The sequence below is a fragment of the Triticum aestivum genome, chromosome 2A, assembly GCF_018294505.1.
Source record: "Triticum aestivum cultivar Chinese Spring chromosome 2A, IWGSC CS RefSeq v2.1, whole genome shotgun sequence".
NCBI lineage: Eukaryota > Viridiplantae > Streptophyta > Magnoliopsida > Poales > Poaceae > Triticum > Triticum aestivum.
Window position 1 is genome coordinate 422081575 of NC_057797.1, and position 5120 is coordinate 422086694.

Genomic DNA, 5120 nt, shown 5'->3' on the forward strand with positions numbered 1-5120 from the left:
CGGTGGGCGGTCGCAAGTGCCCTGAAAGTTGACAACAAAGCGGTCGCGCATCTCTTCCCAGGAGGAGATCGAGCCGTGCTGCAGGTTCAGGAGCCAGGAGCGGGCCCCATCCTTGAGAGCCATGGGAAACCAGTTCGCCATGACTTTTTCGTCACTGTTGGTCGCTTCGATGCTCAACTCATAGAGCTGCAGGAACTCCGCGGGGTCGGCGGTGCCGTCGTATCGAGGAGGCAGATCTGGCTTGAACTTGCCTGGCCAGGCAACGCTATGCAACTCAGGGGTGAAGGCGCGGCAGCCGGCCGTGGTTGTCGGGGCCCACTTCGGAGGTAGAGCTAGGTCTTGATGAGGTCCGCGCTGCGCCGCTGCAGGCGGTATGCGGTCTTGACGAGGTGGCGCGGGGAGCGCCGGTGCAGCTTCTCGCAGCCGCGAGATTTCTTGGCAGCTTCTTTCTTCACGCGCGGGCGCCGGGCGCGGTGGATCATGCCGCGGAGGCACGTGCCTTGGTGCCAAGGGACTGTCTTGGGTCAAGGCGGTAGAGGCATGCCATGAGCCCCGTCGCCCGCGGCTGGTTGAGGGGGAGGTAGAGAGTGGGACGGCATCGGAGAGCCTCCTGCGGCACGGACGAGCTCGGCGACGCGGTCGAGCCACTCCTCGTAGAGGTCGTCGATGGGGCGGTAACGCAGGAGCTGGTTCGCCGCGATGAGCGCGGCCCGCGCCTCCATGGGAGTGCGATGCACGTGGGACAAAGAACCAGCAGGGGTGAGTGATGGAGTAGCGGTGCGGTCGTCCTGCCGCACCAAAGGATGCTGCGAGGACGCCTGCTACTCGTTCCCCACCGGGCCGGTGGCAGTGTTGGTGGAGGGAGACAGAGAACAACGAGGCGGCCCACCGACGGGAGCCGTCTGAGCGACACGGGCGGCGAGGGCAGCCCGACGCTCAGCTCGAGCACGGCGAGCGTCCGACATGGAGACAACGGAGCGATGGAGCAACAGACCGACGGAAAGGAAGCTCCGTCGCACCCCTACCTGGCGCGCCAAATGTCGGATGTGGGGCTCCGGCTAACCCTTAAGGTTCGAACACTGGGTGCGCGCGAAGTCTTTCCCCCTACCGATCTACGCTCTAGCTCGCTAAGATCTCGCGGACGAACTCGACGAACTCACAACACAGAAAGACACAGGGTTTATACTGGTTCCGGCCACCGTTGTGGTGTAATACCCTACTCCAGTGTGGTGGTGGATTGCCTTTTGGGCTAATGATGAACAATACAAGGGAAGAACAGCCTCCTGAGGTTGAGGTGTTCTTGCGCGTGTGAACTTGTGGTGTGTCTCTGGGTCCTCTCAAGCTAAGATGAGATGATCCAGCTCTCCTATCCACTATGGTGGCTAGTCCTATTTATAGAGGCCCTGGTCCTCTTCCCAAATATCGAGCGGGAAGGGAGCCAACAATGGAGAGCTAATTTGAAGGGGGGCAGCTAGTACGAGCCATCCTGACAAAAGTAGTCTTCGCTTGCACAAATCTCTGGTGGTGACGCCGTCTTGGGCTCCACGATGACCTCCGTCTCGCAGTCCATGGTCTTGGTCTTGTTGCACCGAAATGGAAACCTTTGCCTGAGGCCTCGGTACTCCGCGGCTGCGCTTTCCTCCTTTGCACCAAATGGGAAACAAGGACGCTGCGCGCGCTGGCGCCCGCCTGGTGTCGATCGTCATGGCTCACGTCATAAGAGCCTCGTGAGGTTCACCTCGCCTTGATATCTCCGCCCGTCGCGAGCCTGCCGGACTAGGCCGCTCGGGAGGTGGTCTTGCGTCGTCCGCCTCGCGAGGCTTGGACCCTCGCGAGGGTCTTGGATGCTTTGTTGATGAAGATGGGCCGTACGGCCTGCTGCCTGGCCACGCTGTGGGCCGCAGGTAGGCAAGTCTGGAGACCCCCGTTCCCGGAACACCAACAAGACCCATCGAAAACTCTATCTCTCTCCTTCTTTCTCTCTCCATCTCACACGCACGCACACACAATCTCATGCCTAGCCAAGTATGATGGTCTCCCACTCAAATGTAGGCACACGCAGTCCCCCCTGTATGTGTATGACTAGCTAATCTTAGTCTCCATCACAAACATGTGCATGGTCTATCTCGATTTCTCTCAGGGCATCTTTCTGTCGCGCACGCACCTCCCTCGATCTCCCACCCATATAGTCCCCTCACGATCTCGAGGGGATCTCTCTATCACTAACACACCCTCTCTCCGTCCCCATGCGTCCATGTTCTCCATGTGTCCCTCTCGACCTTTGTTCCTTGTTGGACAAACCTCTATTGGACATGTGCTATAGGGGTGTCTCTCTCCGTTGCAAACAATCACGCACTAGCTATTTTCGTGTATCTCCTCACCTCGCTTTTCTATCTCGGAGATGCATGCGTGATATGTTTGCATAAGAAACGAAAACACACACACTCTCTCTAATTTATCGCTTGTTGTCCCTTTATCTTTCACACACATACTCTTTTGCACACTCACTCATCCTCCTTCACACACACTTGACATCTCTTGACTTAGGCACTCTCTTTGGTCCATAGCATATAGATTTATTGAAAAGTCAAACATCACAAAGTTGGACCATGTACATGGAGAAAAACATTTACATCTAGAACGACAAACATATACCATTGGATTCATCATGAGATGTAGTTTCGTCTGATGTATCTTTGTTATTGTAGATATAAATAACATTTGCGTAAACCTGATCAAAGTTTCCAAAGTTCGACTTCTAAAAATTTTACATGCACTGCATTATCGAGCGGATGTAATATCTGTCAGGGGAAACGACACCTAAGGGATCACGAAGAATCCCTTTTGCTACGGTTGGCGGGCGCGGGGCTGTGGAAAGAGCGGGTTTGAGGGATCAGCACGAGGGGATTATCCAGGTTCGGGCCGCAAGTGATGCGTAATACCCTACTCCAGCTGGTGTATGTTTATCTGGTGTTCTTGGGCTAGCCACAAAGCATGTAGGGTCCAAAAAGTCCAAATCCTCTCTCAGTATGCCGTGGGCCTCCTTTTATAGTCAAAAGGGGCTGCCACAGTGGCACACACGAGGTGGAAAGTTGTACAGTAGTCGAGTCTATCTCCTGGCACCGTAGGACAAACGTATTTAGTGCGCTGCCGACGTGCCATTCTTGCTTTATCGGGGACGGCAAGGAAGCTCGTCCCAGCTATCGCCACCTCGCCTGGCTTCGATGCGCGCCCGAACTGACGAGGCGTGTAGTGCCATGCTGGCTGGCTGCTGAGTTGGTGCAGTGGCAGAGTCTTCATGAAGATCTGCATGCCATCACGCAGGTGCTTGCTGAGTTGGCATGGAGGCCGCACGTCTCCACTTAGGTGCTCGCCTAGTTGGTGGGCTGGCAGTTGTGTGGGAACAGCGGTGGAGTCTTGGCAGGTGTGGGCCTGGCTGCGGCCCCGCAGATGTCTTCGGCAAGACTCTTGCCGGGGCCCCAGCAAGGGTCTTGCCGCGGCATCGTGGGCGTCCCCGGCAAGACTCATGGGTATCCTCGGCAAGGATCTTGCCGAGGATCTTCGTCTTCTGATTCTCATTTAGTCTTGTAAGTTCTTGGTTTTCACAAAGATCTGCATGCCACCACGGAGGCGCCTCCCGAGCTTTGGTTTCAATGTGGTTGAGGGCCTCGGAACTCTTAGGCTCAAGGGTGGCAGCCCTACCGGTGTTGGGTAACTTGCCCCTGCAAGGTTCTTGTCGGGGCCGTGAAGGCCGCCCCAGCAAGGACCTTGCCGGGGGAGTTTCACCTCGCCCCTCAGTTCTACATGCTTCTGGTCTTGAGCACGACTCTGGTAACCTTGGCTTCTTCTGCCCCACCAAGTGTGGCCATGGGCGTGGGGCCGCGACTGCCTGCGCACAAGTAAAGGGGTACAAAAAGGGACCCCTACTTTTGTACACCGACGGGAGCCCTCGGGCCTGAGCCACATACAAGCGCGCGACGTTATTGGGCCAGGCCCAGAATGGTGCGCGGGCGTGGGCGCGACGGAGTTTTCACTGCAGTAACTCCCTCGCTTGTTGCTCTTCCCCACGACCCGTGTTGAACGCGCGACGTGGGGGTTGTGCGTGGGGCGGTTGCTGCACGCATGCATCACATCGTGGTAAAGAGGCGGCCCGCGCATTCCCCATAAAAAGGAAAAACCGCAGGTGCACTGCTTATTTACCCTTTGTGCCTTTTCCAATCTCGGAACCGTCGTTCCATTCTTCTTCCTCGAGCAAAAGATTCGAAGCTGTCGCCTCTGCTCACCACCGCCGCGCCCCCATTGCTCTTGATCCTTCACTCTCTCCCAGCCGCCATGGCACCCAAAACCAGCAAGGGCAAGGGAGCGGCCAAGGACGCAGAGGAGAAGGAGGCGCCAGAGAGCGAGTCGGCGGTGCGGCGGACGCAACTCGCCTACTTCCCTTTGACGGTTGACGCGGTCCACCTCAAGAACTATTTCCTGCCCCTATGGGGGAGGAAGACGATGGGGCCCCCTGCCACGCGTGTCGTCCCCGCCGATTTTGCCGAGGCCGGCCCAAATCGGTACCCCTTCTTCGTCGATTCTTCTCCTACGGGCTCTGCCCCCCTTTCTCTGACTTCTTCAACGACGTCATGCACACCTACGACTTCCATTCTGGATCTTACACCGAATGCTGTGGCGTGCATGGTTCTCTTTGCCCACCTCTGCGAGGGCTTTGACGAAGTGCTTCCCAGCACGGCGCTCTTCCGCCACTACTTCTCCCCTCTCCTCCAACCAGGGGGCGCCATCTCCGGCAGCATCGCCTGGATTCCGAGGACCCAGGAGAAGGGCACATATCTGGAGGGTGCCCAGAAGGAGAGGTGGGAGGAGTGGTGGGGCCGATGGTGCTAGATCAAGGAGAAGGACCTGCAGGAGTTCTGCCGAGTTCATCAGAGCCTGCCGACCCGTCGCAGGGACTGGAGCGACCTCGACGCCAACAACGACAAGCTCACGGTTTCCACCACTAGGATCCATCACCTCACCATGGCCGGGCTCACCCTTGAGATGATCGGGCCCGACTTCATCCGGCGCCGAATCGCCCCGCTACGGAAACAAGGGGAGGCCGGCTTGGGATTTCAGGAACG